At 42.2% G+C, this 16,113-nt stretch overlaps 1 long non-coding RNA gene across 3 annotated transcripts in view; it reads right to left on the bottom strand.

The window, feature by feature from the left end:
- The window catches only part of LOC141370319 (uncharacterized), a 22,543-nt gene extending 7,034 nt beyond the window's left edge, over nt 1-15,509 (bottom strand). The window contains exons 1-2 of one of the 3 annotated variants that reach the window (XR_012374240.1): nt 15,346-15,509; nt 6,628-6,708 (exon numbers count right to left, since the gene is read on the bottom strand). This is a non-coding gene — a long non-coding RNA (uncharacterized lncRNA). Of the gene's footprint in view, nt 1-6,627; nt 6,709-15,155; nt 15,276-15,345 lie in introns of those variants that run through there. The other 2 variants (XR_012374239.1, XR_012374241.1) reach the window with 2 other exon arrangements.
- Between the last annotated feature and the right edge of the window lie 604 nt (nt 15,510-16,113).

The raw sequence follows: 16,113 nt of genomic DNA, 5'->3' as shown, positions 1-16,113 counted from the left end.
TTCTTTCTTTCTTTCTCTTTCTTTCTTTCTTTCTTCTTTCTTTCTTTCTCTTCTTTCTTTCTTTCTTTCTCTATTTCTTTCTTTCTTTCTTTCTTTCTCTATTTCTTTCTTTTTTAAGCTAGTGATTTTCAACCATGACCATGCACCAGAATCACACGAGCAGTTTTCCGAGAATACAGACAGCAAGTACAGTAACCCGGAGAATCGCAGTAGGCTTGTATGCTTGGTGGCTGTTATTTGTGTTTGACTTCTAAGGTCAAGCCAGCTGGAGAACTGCTGACTTAACTGATGCAAAGCACAAGCCCACGCCATGCCTCCTGCCGTCAGGGCACCTTCAGAGCAGGGACGTCTCTGGGTGTTGGGATTACAGCCAGCACATTTGTTCTTAATACCCGTCTGCCATTTGAAATGTTCTCTGATGATCATATATAAATCCCATAATAAAAACAAATGTTGTTTTTTTAAAAAATACATGACTTTGAAATACTTTCGTCTCATGCTTTAGTTTGTATCCACACCACAGAAGTGATTAGCCAGTCTCCCTAATTACACATGGAAATGCATCACTGTACTATGCAAAATGATGCCAATTCTGAGACTTTGTTGTTTTACTTTTGGGTTTTTTTTTTTTTTTAAGTGGAAGTTAAGTTCACAGAAGTTCTGGAAAAGTATGAAAGGGTTAATCAGAGATAACCCTCTTTAAAAAGAAGACTGTGAAAATGTGTCCCCTAATCACCTGTCCTTCCTGGTGTCAGAAGCCACTTTGGGTTAAGCCCATGGTGATTATCAGCTACAGAAGCGCCCTGCTGAGAGGACCGGCCTCTTCCTGAGGCACAAACAGCCACAGGCCAGGGCTGCTCCCAGGGCTTCAGATCCTGCCTCCAGAGCCTAGCAGAAGACCTGCAGGTGGTCCTCGCCACCGGGCGCTCGACCGCCCAGCCTGAGAGCAAGGCCTGAGCGGCTGAAGTCCACAGCCCTCCCGTCTCCGCCCCCGCCGCTGTTCCGCGTCCCCGGCTCCCCCGTGCACCGGGGTTCCCCAGGGCAGCGCGGAGTCAGGCTTGGGGTCCACCCTGAGGTGCGAGTGCCAGCTCAGCTGCAACTGGTGACAATGCGCGCAGTGACCTTGGTGAGGGCGACGCAGCTGGCTACGATCCCTGTGATTTTTTTTGTGTGTGTGTATAAACTATTTTATTAACAGACAAGGCCTACAGATTTATAATCCCTGTGATTTCTTATTCATCCCTATGGGTTCACTTGCCTGGTTTTAGAAGCAGTTGCCATAGGGGGAACTTTTCTGGGTTTGGGAGTGAAGTGCTGCAGAGGAGCAGGTGCAGGGAGAGGACAACATACTAGGAGGACAAACATTCCTACCTCCATCTATTCGGACACACAGTGCAGCTACAGTGGGGGCTATGGATGAGCCGTGCACAGGGCGCACACATGCTCATAGGTCATACAGTTTGGTGCTAAGGAAACCACACACAGGCAACCATGGCATGATATTAAAGAAGAATTACTGCAAAGTTGTAATGTTGGATCTAATTCCAATGTTAATTTCAGAGATAAAATTTTGCAAAGGCCTGGATGACTAATCTAAAATGTCCCATCTGCCACATGTGTATTTTTTGATAGGCAATATCTACAATATATATCATCTATTCCCAATTAGATGAAGGTAGAACCTTACACATTTCATCTGTGCATTATACTGTCATCAGAGTTTTTTTGTGTGTTTACTACTAGAGGACAGAAGGAAATTAATATTCGTTGAGTACCTTGCATATGCCCCCTTTTATGAATTATGTTTAATTTTCTCACAGAAAAAATCTATTTCTCATAGCAGAAATCTAATCTTTTTTCAGATTTTATGTTTTGTATTTTGCAGATAAGGAAACATGCTCAGAGAATTTTAATGACATGCCCAAGATCTCAGAGCTTGTAACTGATAGGGTCTGCATTCAGACGCATGTTCTCTCAGCTGCACCTCCTGGGGTCCAAAATTCTGATCTTCTTCCTTTCCCCAGTACCTTTAGGGACCGATTACACTGGATCCGCCTCAGTAGTCCAAAAAAATCTATGCTCAATTCAATCAGTGTGTAACCTTAATTCCATCCGGAGTTCCTGTTGCCCGGTAGGCCAGTGTATTCACAATGGCAGTGTTTCATCATGGAAACATTCAGGAAGACCTGGGGGTCAGGATTCTGCTTACTGCACCATCCATGACAGAGTTAAGCCCCCTAGTCAACACAATAGTCTCAAACTGGCTGCTACCCTTGTCCATGCATCATCAAAATTTGGCAACAAACTACCAGTACGAACTCTAGTGAGTCCTCTTGTGCCCAACATGCTTTTGCACGTCCTTACTGTACAGCACGCAATGCAAACAGGGTCGATGCTGCTGGCAGGAAGGTGCTTGCTGGTCTACAAAGAGTAGAAAGTGACTGGGAGACACTCTGAGCTCAAAGTTTAATGAACACTTCCTATGTCCCCTTGTGCAAGATCCCCCTCCCAAACCCCCAAACTGGGACCTCCAGACAGATACAGTCCAGAGCTGCAGATGTGGGAAGCATGGGTCCCTCAGCGGGTCACGAGAAGCAATGACATGTTAGAAACAGTTTAACTCAACTACCTTATTTTATAAACGAGAGATTTTATCCCACCGAGGTCAAATAGCCAATAAGAAAACACCAGATAAGGGGCCAAAACATGACAGAGGATTCTCAATTTTTCTTATTAATTAATTTATTTCCTTTCTGATTCATTTACTCTCTTACTTATCTTTCTATGAAAAGATCTTCCCACCCACCCATCCAAGAGAAAGCATAGGATTGGATTATACACTAATTTTCTTTATAAGTTTACATGTGTTTTTAAATTTTCGCAGGGCTCAAAACATTTTGTTGTTGTTAATTTTCTTTTTAATATCCCCTTAAGTGGAGACTACTCAAATTCTCACAGTACAGAAAGACTGTAACTGGATGTGATCTGGTGTGTTGTGATCCGTTGTGTGGTATAGCCTTTAATTCACTCTATTATAAAAATATATAATTCCCAAACTTTACTATTTTAACTCTTCTTTGTAGTAAAATGCTTTAGACACCACACAACGGATCACAAAACACCAGACCACATCCAGCAAAGTTCCCTCTGACTTGTACGGGGGACAAAAACTCTTAGACTCATCTCCTTTCTCACATCAGAACCCAAACTTTGCCCTTTGAATCCATTTTAAGTCATTTTGTGCAGGAGGGTGAAGACTACAATTTCCATAAGCAATTCTGCTCATAACTCTGACTCTGAGCGGATAAAGTGATTCATTCAGGCTGCTGTACTCAGTGCGTCACGGTCAGGACGTCACCCAATATCCTGGGTCGGGCATGGATCTCGGGCAGGAGAGGAAGAGCATCATCACTGTGATGTTGCCGTTAAGAGACTCAGATTTATTTTCAAACCCTCCTTGGATGGAAAGACCAATGGTGAATTTGTCAGGAAGCTTGCAGGCATTCTTGAAGTGAGTGATTTCTCTGCATTTCAAACAAAAGTCTCATATGGGTGTCAAAGTCAGCCAAGATAGAATGTAAAGAAATATAAGCAGGAGGAATTTATATTGTCAGTCAGTGATGTCATTAGCCTAAAAAGATATCCTTCTACTTAAGATGACCTTCTAACCAAATGGTTTTCCTGACCTAGATTTTTTACCTTAATAGTCCCATTTGCTTCCTACCTGTCTAAATGCTGATTTGATTTTCATTCAAATATGCCAGAAAATAAGTCTGAGAACCATATTTCCTACATTTTAGACATCATCAAGAAAGTTTTAAGAAACTTCTCCTGCCAGTAAAAAGTCTCTATGAACTTTTCTTAGAAAGAAACTAGAACATTAACACAAGACAGCTAATGTCCAAACACCTTGAAAAGGTCAATTCATTTAGAATTTGGGTTGTGGGACTGAGCTAAGATTAGTTACTCCATCTTCCCACCTAGAAGGGGAGCAGGTTCTTAAACGGTGCTGAGGGTCCAGCCAAGGAGACTCAGATCAGCCTGCTACCGATTCTGTAAATAGAAGGACCAGGAACCAGACAGAGGGTAAAGACAGGATGTGAATAGGGTTGGAGAGGAAGCAAGAAGGCCTGAAGGCATTCAATTTTAATGAAAATAAAAGCAACTGAGTTCAGGTGCATCAAGATGACTTAAAGGTATAAGGAAGGTAAGAAAAACCCTAAAGATATATTTTTCTTGGGACACACACTGACTTCATATACAAAATAATATGTCAATAGTCTAACAAAGTGTCAGCCATAATTTGTATGAAATCTACCTACATATACCTTGCTCCGTGTGGTATCAATATGGGTCATTAAAAATATTAGCTCTTGGGGTGCCTGGGTGGCTCAGTCGGTCCAGTGTCTGAATCTTGATTTCAGTCCAGGTCATGAGACCGAGCCCCACGTTGTGTTCCACGTTTGAGATTCTCTCTCACTCTGCCTCTCCCCCTCCCCCCCAGGTTGCACAGGAGCTCGCTCTCTCCTCTCCCCTTCCTTCTCTAAAAGTAAATAAATAAATACAATCTTTATTTTTTAAAAAAGGAATATTTTAGTATAGAGCCTGTGTATAAAAGAACAGAATTTCATAGTTTTTTTTCTCCACTGGTTTAGAATCCTACATGTGTAGGTAATGTTTTCAACATTCTCATGTCTTAGAGACAAAGTGGAGACAAAGAAATAAAATGTACCAAAATGATTCTGTCCGTGTGTATTCTGTGTGACCACCTCAAACTTTTAAAGTAACTTATCCTTGACAAAATATACCAGCGACTTGTAAAAATAAATGATTATGTGTATAGTCTCTTACCATCAGTTCATAATCAAACTACAAACTGTCTCTTCTCCCATCTTTTCTAACTGAATGCTTAATTCTTCCTTTTCCTTTTTTTTCTTAAATAATGTTTAAAACCCTTAGATTTCCTCAGCTTTTCACATGGATCTTGGATTTATATTGTGAGATACTTTCATGATTTTTATTTCTATATGATCTGTCTTTTATCTCCATGGGGGGGTAGACAGAGAGAGAGAGAGAGAGAGAGAGAGAGAGAGAGAGAGATTAATTATTTGGATTTTTAAACTCGTTTCTATTATTAATTTCTAGGTGTACTGCAGAACAGACAGTACCGCTGTTAATCTCTGCAGGAATAGCATACAATTCTGACTACAGGCACTGTAACGCAACACACAGGGGAAAAAGAGGCAGGCCCCCAGCTGTGACTATCCTGAGCGCTGACTGAGGCCCTTCCTCTTTCCTGACACCCACACACCCCCCCGCCGACACTCCAAGGGAAAACAGCAATGCTTGGATAAGTGGGAAGAAAAGCAAGTGGCTCCTTGGGAAGATGTTAACTAAAATAAGCTGGAGCGGTTATATTAATATCAGACAAGGCAGAAATCAAAGGGAGAAATGACAAAGCAGATGAAAAGGGCACTTAATTATGATTAAGGGGAAAATTCATAACTCATAAATCACCAAAAATATAGCACCATTAAAAGTGTAAGATTTAGGCCACACAAGGGAAAGCAAACTGCCATAGAATATTGAAATTAGTCACACTCAGCTCTAGTGAATATAGAATTACATAAACAGAATCTCCACTGTGGACCTGGTCACTTACCAGGACCTACAGTGACCCCCCCCCAAACCCTAACCCCTGACGCCGTGTCCACCTGACTCCACCCTTCACCTCTACCTGATGCCCACCTGCACCCAACATGCCGAGACTGTGGAATAATGCCCTTACTTCCTGGCATCTCTGCCCTGGCATCTGCCCTTCCTTCCTTTTGGAGTGAGGTTCCTATCTCCTTCCTCCATGGGCACAAATCCCACTGCCCAGATGAGGACATTACTTGGGAAGTGAAAGTGTGGGTTCTGGGGTCAGACTTGGTGAAGACCTTATTTACATTGGAAATGCTGTTTAACCTGCTGGGTTTCACTGTCCTCATGTGTAACCTGAGAATAATAACATAACCAAAGTCACAAAGTTATAGGAAGAATTAAAGGAGAGAATCTCTGTACTGGGAAACATGTGATCATATTATCAGAAATACTAGACTATTCAAAGTGTTGTTAAATTTTAAGGCAGTAGAAAACACCTTAGAAATCATATGACCTAAAATTGCACACAATAACACCTACCAGAAAATATTTTAAATTTCACTAATAATCTGAACTTGTAATCCATTCCTGCCTAATTAAAGGTCAGAAAAGTTCAATAAGATATGGCATCTTATTATTCCTAATAGATTTTGCCATATGATGATAAAGGGTATTATAGTGGCCTGGAAAAGAAGTATTTTTCTAGGTATACACATTTCTTCTGTTCTTCCAGTGGAAACCTAATTTGCAACTCAGACAAGTTAACAAAACTATGATTTGTAAGAATAAAGAGTTACCTTATTTAACTGGAGATAGGTAATGCTCTAAATAATGCACAAAATCTCAACTGAAAGCCAACAAAATGAACTGCTTGTCAAGGCTACATTCGGAGTGTTCATTCACAGGGCCAAGGGAGGAGGAGCTGCTCAGATGGTTGGTCTCACTCTGAAATGTGAGGGGAAAGGGAAGCCATCCTCTACTCACCCTGGTGAAACTATGTGTCAGGGTCCTCACTCAGCTCATGCTAGTGGCGTCCAAGTTTCCATTCTGCTCCCATTTCCAGATCTACCAGGCAAAGTCAAAATTTACTTATGGGTTTATTACATTGAAGTAACTGAGGAATGGATAATGAGGAATTTCATTGAACTTTACATTACCTTTGAGGTTTTATAAAAAGAGTATATATACATTTGTGTGTGTGTGTGTGTGTGTGTGTGTGCATGGTGTATCCCAGAGAGTTTTGCATTGAAATGTTACTTATTTTACTATATTTTTTGATGACCTCTATATTCTGAATGTTCAAAGAAAATACATATCACTATAGCAAATCGTAATTTTTAACAAAATGTAAGTTAAATTTTGATGAAACAGAAGAAATGCCTCTGCCAAGTCCCTGGTTTATCTGATACAATTCCAAATACCAAAGAAAAACTGCCTTGCATTAAAGCTATTTGCTCCTAAAAATAAAGAAGTTACATTTCTAAGTTAAAGATACTTACTTGAAAGGGAGTTTTTGAGTTTTGTTACTATTGTTTCATTTACTTTTCAAAGCAATCTAACAGTCTGCGAGAAAATAAATCCCCCTCTGGGGAAAGATCATCTAGTTAATCGCTAGAATAGTCTTCAGCAATGTAGGCTTTTATTTTCACTCATTCATTTTCTCACTGACGGTCTACATGATAAAACAACTTCAACAAGCAATCGAGAAGATGATCTATTCTTTCTTGTGTATGTACCTATTCACTCATGCTTTTCTCCACACCTTTCAGGAACTTAGATGTTCTTAATTTATACTGATGATGTTTTCACTCTTTTTATTTACCTAGTTCTTTGTAACATGTGGAAGTATATAGTGATGTAGAGAACAAAGGCAAAAGAAATATAGAAGAAAAGATTAAATTTCCATGGCAGGCCATTGACAAGTACTTGGGACAAGCAGAGTGACCTTCCTCCAGGAACTTAACTGTCTCAATGTTAATACTTTGCTAAGGGCAAAAGGTTCCAGGATCCTGTGAGTCTACTTTAAACATACAGACATTCCTTTGGAAACTTCCTTTATCTCTAACCCCCCCAGCCCCCAAGATATATGTGGGCAATCATCCGACAAGCATATGGCCCCCTAATATACATCTAAAGGTCTCATGACTAAGGTTTTACTAGACATTAGTAAGTGACCTTTTCCTAACAACAACTAGACCCTCAAGGTCCTGGAAACCTTGCTTCCAAATTCCTTAGAAACTTACGCTCTCCCTAACCCCCTCCCAACTTGAAAGTATATAATCAGCCACTCCTCATGACCACCGAGCAGCTCTTTCTGCCCATGGGTCCTGGTTCCACTTTAATAAAACCACCTTTTGCACCGAAGATGTCTCAAGAATTCTTTGTTGACCATTCTGCCCCAAACCCTGAACATCACATCACATCATCTAGGAGATAAAACAAGTTCTCAAATTCCAAGGATAGATTCATGGAATATTACAGCTAGGTGGAACCCTAGGAATCCTATTAGCCACCACCTCATTTTGTGTATAAGAACACTGAGCCCCAGGTAGGCAGAATGCTAGTTACAGTCTACTGGACTAGTTAATGTCTTCCAAATAGGTTGATTATAATCACCAGTTCCTGCCAGCAGAAAAGCTATTCATTACGAAATCCACAGACATTAGAAAAGTAAGTCAAACGCTAAGATCTTTTCAAGATGATTTTTGCGCTGTCAGCTTCCCGCGGCGTGTTTGCTGTAGAGAGAGCAGGGATGCTGCCAGCACCCAGGAGCTGGACAGCTCCAGGAGCCGGAGGGGCTCTGGCTCTCCAGGATGGAGGATAGAATTACATAATGGACATCCCGGCGCAGGGTAGGGTCCCACCATGCAGCTGGTGCGATGCTTTCCAAACCACTCACTCATTAATTGCTGTTCACCGAGCACCTCCCTGTGCCACACGGGGCCCCAAAAACCTGTCAGAAGGTCCCTGAAGGCTGGAGGGGGGGGACACATTCATGGGGAAACCAATGCACAGATAATTAGAATATGTGATAAATGCTATGAAGAGTGTGGGTTTCATGGTTTTGATGAAAGAGTGAAGGAAAGACTTTCTAAGGAAGGAAAATTTAAGCTGAGGACTTTTGTAGGAAAAGTTAGAATAAATCTCATTATTTTTTCCAGTCACAGTTTTTAAAAAATGCCATCTGTTAATCCATTTCCAACCAAAAGCTCCCAAAGTCAAGTTTACTGTCCTGCTCACTCTGTTTTCTACCAAAGAAGCATTTGTGAAAATTTACCAACTGATTTCCAGCAGCCTCTGTCCCGCAGATACCTTCCCATGTCCAAATGATGTGCAGAGGCAGGGAATTATCACAGACACTGGGTTGCTTGTCAAGACTAAACAAGCTTTCCTTTGCGAGCTTCTTCCAAGGAGTTTCACCCAAACAAACAATTATTCTGAGTGAACGTGAATATTAATGCTCAGACAGGAACAGTTCTCTGCTGTCTCTGTTCTTTGTTTCCTAGGATAAAGACTGCCCGCCCCCCCACAAAAAACACAGAAAACCAAAAAAAAGAAAAATCTATTTTATTAGGAGTCTCAAGAAAATTAATCCTGTAAAACAGAATAAATGAAAATTTCAAAAGAGGTATTTATAAATTTATTAATAATTCCCAATCTGATGCCCATATTTTGGACCCTTTTTTAAAAAGTCTTGAGTTGGTCCACACTATGGAAAATCTTAAATAGCATTAACAAATGTCATTCACAAGGATGTATAATTGCATTAAATCCTCATCCCAATAAACTGACAAAACCCCAGCCTCAAGCACAATTCTGTCTGCAACTGATGTTTTGTATTTAACAACTGATAAAGCAGCATTTTATTGTAAGTGAAATTGCTGGTTTCGTCTGGAGGCTTACAGAATAATAAAGCTGTTTATACTTATTAACACGCTAATAAATGACATCTTCATTTCCAAGCATCTGTTTGATACCTGAAATGTTTGCCTTACCTCCTAAGCCCTAAACTCTATCGCCAGGCACAGCCGTACTTAGCCGTGCTCCTTGTCACTATTAGTCACTGGAGGAGCAACAACCAATTTTTTGGAGAATGACGAGCAAGCCGGGGGCACTCTTCACTCAAACTGTTCTATGGTAACAAAGCTCCTCATGGAACTTGCTCATGAAATGCCACATGGAGTGAAATTTCATTGAAAAGGGTAGCATATGTACCATACCTCTCCTGGTAAGATGTTGGCATAAAATGAGAGTCACAGTTTATTTATTTACATTTCTTTTAAAAAATCTAAGGATAAATTTAGGGAAGCAAAGAGCTAAGGCAGCAGATACTCTGGATGCCAAATGGAAAGCCCCACTGAGATCTGGGTCATGCCTTCACATTTCATCGTCATCAAATACATCAAAGGACTGGCCGGAAAACATTTAGATGTGTCGCCTACCTTAAAACGAGATTAGCATTTATTTGAAAGAAATTCACAGGGGAGAGGAAGAGAAGTAATTCAATTTTCAAATCTCATCGAAGTATGAAAATAGCATCAGAAGACGCACAGAGACATTATGGAATTGCTTCCACAGCACATGAACGTGGTGGTGGCCAGAACTAGTCTGTCATAAGAGTCTTCAAGGGATGTTTGACCCAGGTCCTTTAGATTTCAGCTCCTGGCTGAGAGCAGTCTACAGAACACCAGCACGAATGAATCATGGAAGATCACACAACCCTGAAAACTACAAGGGGAAGTTGATTGGTTTAGTTTCATATATGAGCAGTTAAAACAAAACACATTAGAAAATATGCTTAGAGACAAAGAAAGTAGCCTTAAAGAAGAGAAAACAAAAATGTGACAAAAATGATTGATAAGTGTAACTTCTGCAATAGATTTTCTAAATTAGTATAAGAAACACAAAAGCTCCAGAGACGGTGCCTTACTCGTTTATTCAATGAATATGCACCAGGCCACATCGAGGCGCCGGGGGCAAAACGTGAAGACAGCAGAGATGCTCCCACCATCATAGAACTTGAATTCTAGATGGGGTAGGGGCTCAGGTGAGTAAAGAGTGACAAATAAAAATGAGGTCCCCATCCTCAGGGGCTCATAATCAAGTTGTGGGAAAAGATATGAAAATAAGCAGCTACACCAACACAAGAAGAGCAGGGAAGACACTGCAGCTACGGATGGCCAATCTCACTGATTACCCTGTCTTCATCCAATGAACAGGGCATTCTAGGAAGGCCAGTCCAAACCCCAACAGAGTCACACTTCAGTGGTGATGCCAGTTATGAGTGAGAGCAGGAAGGGAGATTAAATGGGGAGAGGTGTCAAGAAGTTGGGGTACTCTGGAAGCCTGCCTGGCCATGATTAGGGGGTCCAAAACAATCTCCTCTCATGGGGATTCCTGTGAGTATGTGCGGAACAGAATGGTGCTGTCTGCAAGAGACAGCTGAGGTCCCCCTACCGCGGCAAGCTGGATTTGTGACCTGGCCATCCGGCACTCTCCTGGGTTCATCCCTTTTGCTTTGAAGCCTGTAAGCCCAGTCTCTGGGTTGGAGTTTAAAAGCCTGGGCTCATATTCAAACGTGGGATTTATGATCTCAAGCTGTCAGTGACCCAGCACTGTCCACAGTTTCTGTGACGACACAGCTCAGGCCTTGCAGGGCACTGCTCCTCCGGCTTTTGTGGATTTATAGCCTGGCCTTCAGTAGAAGACTCCCTGCTTTGAAATAACTTAGAAAGCTGGAGATAAAGACACCGTAGAGCTATCAACCCAAGGTAACCACAGATGCTTCATGGTAAACAGGTATGATTTTCAAAAACAGTTTGAAAACTGTGCTCTCTCCCTCTCTCTGGAAAACCCTAATACGTTGTTTTACTGTGAGGATTTAATAAAATAATGCACAGGAAGTGGCTAGCACATAGGAAGTGACCGTAAGTAGATTAATACCTATCATTTTGGTTGTGATTGATATTTAGACTTTACTATTTTCTGGTGCAAATCACATTATAATTTGGCAAGTTGGTTTGGAGGTAGGATTGGGGAAGTGAGGAACCTTCAGGCCTGATTGAGCTCGTACTCTGTGTCTCACTCTGCACTGAGCACTATCATCCAGACTACGTGTTGCATCCCTTTCTACGACCCTACTGCAGAAATTTGTATTTTACAGAGAAGGAAGTTGGGATCCAGAAAGAGTAAGCATCATTTTCAGAGTCAACAGAGGCAAATACTAGGAAATTTAGACTACCGAATCCAGGCAGTCTGACCCCAGGGACTATGCCCTCAAGCTATTCTTCAAAATAAAACACAGTTGAACAAAATTCAAGTCAAAAATATAAAACGTGGATTAACTTCTGCTTGGGTTGAGCCTCAAAAAGACTCCAGGAACAACCGCTGAGGCATTCACGAAGGCCCACCGCTCCCAGGCTTGAGTGCAGGACAGAGCCCTGCCAGCCCCCTCGTGAAGTGGGGACCTCCTCTGAGCCCCTGACCAGCCGCTCCCGCCCCCCAGCTGCAAGGAGTGCTCAATGAAGATGACCCCTAATCCATTCAAGGCATTTAAATATCATAAATAACTATGAGCAACTCTTCTTCTGTTTCTCTTTGGCTGCAGGAAAATACATAGAAATAACAATCTCCCTTCAAAGGGCCGTGGAAGGAGTAGAAGAGACTTTTGAAAACCGATGCTGTGGCAGTTATCCCCCACGGAAATCTGGCAGCTACTACCTGGACTCGTCCAGGTGTTCCCGGAGACAGAGAGGGCCAGTTTCCCAAATCTCCCCATGTTCCAAGAAGAGCCGGAAGTATGCAATCTTATAAGAAATGCCTAAGTTTTTAAGTATTGGGAACAAATAGTAAATGAAAAAACACATTTTTCTGTTTTTGGAGGGCCAACACATTTGAGCAGATTGCACCTGTGGGAGAGTCTGGACAGAAGGGCCCCTCAACTCACAAATGCTTCCTGTCATTCACAAGATGATTAAAAGGATGAGAAAAAATACCCTGATTTCTCTTCAAAAACAAGTCACGGATTAATTCTCAGAACGTATTTGTGTTGTGATTTAATGGAGACTAAAGAAAAAGAGATCTATTCACTATTTATCATGAATATTTCTAGTTCCCAGTCAAAAATTAGTAATCTTCTCTAAAGTGCCTGCTGGCCTGATCACAACAGCTCAGAAAGGCGGAAGTGAGGGGTGATTCATAATAAGCAAGGCATTCCTATAGGACTCAGGACACCCCACTGCCATTTTTATTTCAAAGCCGGTTAATTAATGCGTTGGTAAACCAGGTAAAGAATGTTCAGACTTATCACCAAAACCATAGAGGCAACATGCAAGGACCTCAAACATTTTATTTTAGTCAAATGTAGCATTTCAATAAGTTAATCTTTGAAAATACCTTTTGGTTAGCAGAGGAGTCTGAAGGCTCAAAGCAAAGCAAAATTCTATTCAATCAGTTATCATGTAATCCCCACATGATCTTGTTTACTTAGAACTGATTAGTCACTGAAAATCAAAAACAGGAGAAATCTGGGGTTTTTCTTCCTTGAATAACGTAAAAGTTTGATCTTAAATTAAGTATCTATCTCATTCCACACATGCTACTCAGTCACCCATAGCTGCTAACGCTGACTTCTACTCATTTATGTTCTACCGACACACTCAGGGCTAAGCCGGTTCCCATGAGAAGAAGCCAGTCTTTCAAACCAGCACATTAGGATCTGATGGTATCCAAGCACGTTTCAGTGATGTTCTCTTGCCAGGAGAACAGCAGAAATCTAAACCTCGTTTCTTGTGAGTGTAAGAAATAAAAGCATTCAATGTAAAATGGAAAACAAAAAGTATGACATGTTGCCAAAACTCTCTCTGAGCTAAGCTTCCAGAGAATATTTTTACCCCAGTGGAATATTCATGACATTTTGCCCTGAGGAACAACTACACTCCATGGATTCCTACACTGAAAAGTTGAGTTTGGGAAATGTAAGTTGGTTTTTATTTACTTACTTTTTGTTTATTTGACATAACGTTCAAATGATAGGACACCAGTCAGCGATAGAAAAACCATGAGTGTTACTCTCTCCAGTCACGCACCCTGAGCACCGGACCTTGTGAAGCTTAATGCATCTGGCTGACCTAAGCACATACTGATCTGCCTTGGATGAAGACCTCACCCACACATTGTATTCTTACTTCTATCATGCCGAAATAGAAAAATTCATCAGGAACTAGACATCAGAAAGTCAAACAAGGCTGTGCTTTGGGATGAGCCAGATGGACAGCCAGAGAACGCCAAATGTCACCAACACAGAGCTATTTTCGTTAGTACTTCCCTGGGTTACAGTAAAGGATGCATTACTAGATACTTGCATGGAGAAAGGTTCTAGTGGAATTTAACGGAAAAGTAAGGGGCAGGTTAGCTCATTTGGAGCTAATAGAAGTGAGGTTTTCCCCAAATGGAAAAATTTGCTCTGAGTATTTTTCTCTTTTTTTAAAAACAGATTTTATTTATTTATTGAGAGTGAGGGAGAGACAATCTCAGGCAGACTCCCTGCTGAGCACAGAGCCCGACGTGGGGCTCCATCCCAGGACCCTGAGATCATGGCCTGAGCTGAAACCAAGAGTTAGAGGCTCAACCAACTCAGCCACTCAGGTGCCCCTGAGTATTTTTCAGTACTTGCCCAGCAAGGTCTGCTGGCTATCGGATGACAACACATGTCCTTAAAGTTACATTTAACTGGAGGGCTTTTGTACTGCCCATCTCCATAGAACAAGTGCAACTGATGTTTTTCATTGAACTGACTAGTTGTTGGACATGATTATCTTAAATTGACTGGGAATTCAACCTATGTCTCTATAACAGTAAAATACAGTATTTCCCCATTATCTGCAGGGGATACCTTCCAAGACACCCACGGGTCCCTGACACTGCAGATAGTATGGAATCCTATACAGACATACACACCGACAATAAAGTCACAACACCTTATGGTACCACACTCAGCCCTCCTGTGAAGCTGTGAGGTGAGGGGATGACGCAGGCACTAGGACAGGGAGTGAGGCTTCGAAGACCTCTGGATGATGTGCTAGTAGGATGAGTAACTGCTTCTGGACAGCAGCTAACCATGCGCAACCAAAACCATAAAACACAACCTTGGACCAGGGGGACTGCTGTAGCAAATCAGCCCCGAGGAATAAAATAACATCAAGCATGTTGGAGTCACACAAATCTAGCCGACCGATAGAACTTCTCCTCTTTCAGCCCACCGTTAGAGATAAACAGCCTCAGCTCAGTAGCAATTCGGTCAAACCGCCAAATGGGGAACACCTGCCCTCACCCTCAGTCACTGAATTTCAGCCTCTCCATTTTGGCCTCTGAGGAATAACTTATTACATTCACCTCCTTCCTACTAAGAAGTGAGCTTGCCAGCCCAAGGCACACCAATAAGAGAAAGTCCGCTATGGGGATGCCCCAAATCATCTAATCAGAGGCGCTCCGCTTGTGGAGAACGTTCCTACCATCCTCACAGTCCCTCGGCATTTGTTGGATAATCTGAATTTCTGGACCTCACCATCATGGAGTCAGTTTGTCCCTCCCCAAAGCACTCCTCTTCCCCAGTTACGCTCCCTTGTGGTGCGTTACTGATGTCTTTTCGTGACGTCATAAAGTACACAAGGATTATGAAACCGAAGGCTCTAAATGCATTACATTCCCCATGAGCGTTGCAAACAGTAGACTCTGGCACAGTGTGGTGGCCACTGAGGACACTCCCAGGATGCCAGTTAAGTTGGCAGAGGCAGGGAATGGGGAAACCCTGGGCCCTGTCAGGGCTCTGAAATGGCAGGTTGTCAGAGCTAGCCCCCGAGAGTCTGATCGTGAAGACCCCGCTGAGTTTATGCATAAGACGTTGCCCACGTCACTCCAAGGATGGGATGCTGCAGGTGAGACTCGAGAGGCCCACGTCTCCTCCCCACATCTGGAGATTCTCATTCCGGATCCAGACTGGACCCAGGCAACTTTGCTCCATGAAAACCGCATAGACAAGTTCCAGGCACAGCTACTGCGGAGCATGGTGTGGCCAGATTCTGGCTGTTAGATGATCACCCAAAACCTCAAAAACATTAGCTAAGTGAAGGAAGCCAGTCACAAAAGACCACGTGTGGTATGATTCCATCTCTACGAAGTGTCTCCAATGGACTCGTCTACACAGACAGACAGCAGGCGAGTGATGGCTGGGCCCGGGGGCGTGCAGGGAATGAGGAGGAGGCTGGTGGCAGGATAGGTAAATGGTACAAGGTTTCTTTCTGAAGTGATGAAGATATCCTAAAATTGACAGATGATGCTTGTGCACATTTGCAAAAATAGGAAAGACCATTGAGTGGTTATGTGTTAAATGGGTGAAGTTTAGGTTATGTTAAATTTTTTAAGATTTATTTATTTGAGAGAGAGTGTGGGGAAGGGGCAGAGGGAGAGGGA

The sequence above is a fragment of the Callorhinus ursinus genome, unplaced genomic scaffold, assembly GCF_003265705.2.
Source record: "Callorhinus ursinus isolate GAN/ISIS: 27379988/994484 unplaced genomic scaffold, GSC_fseal_2.0 scaffold32, whole genome shotgun sequence".
NCBI classification, from domain to species: domain Eukaryota; kingdom Metazoa; phylum Chordata; class Mammalia; order Carnivora; family Otariidae; genus Callorhinus; species Callorhinus ursinus.
Note: the sequence above shows the minus strand (reverse complement) of the source record. Positions and strands in the feature narration are given on the sequence as shown.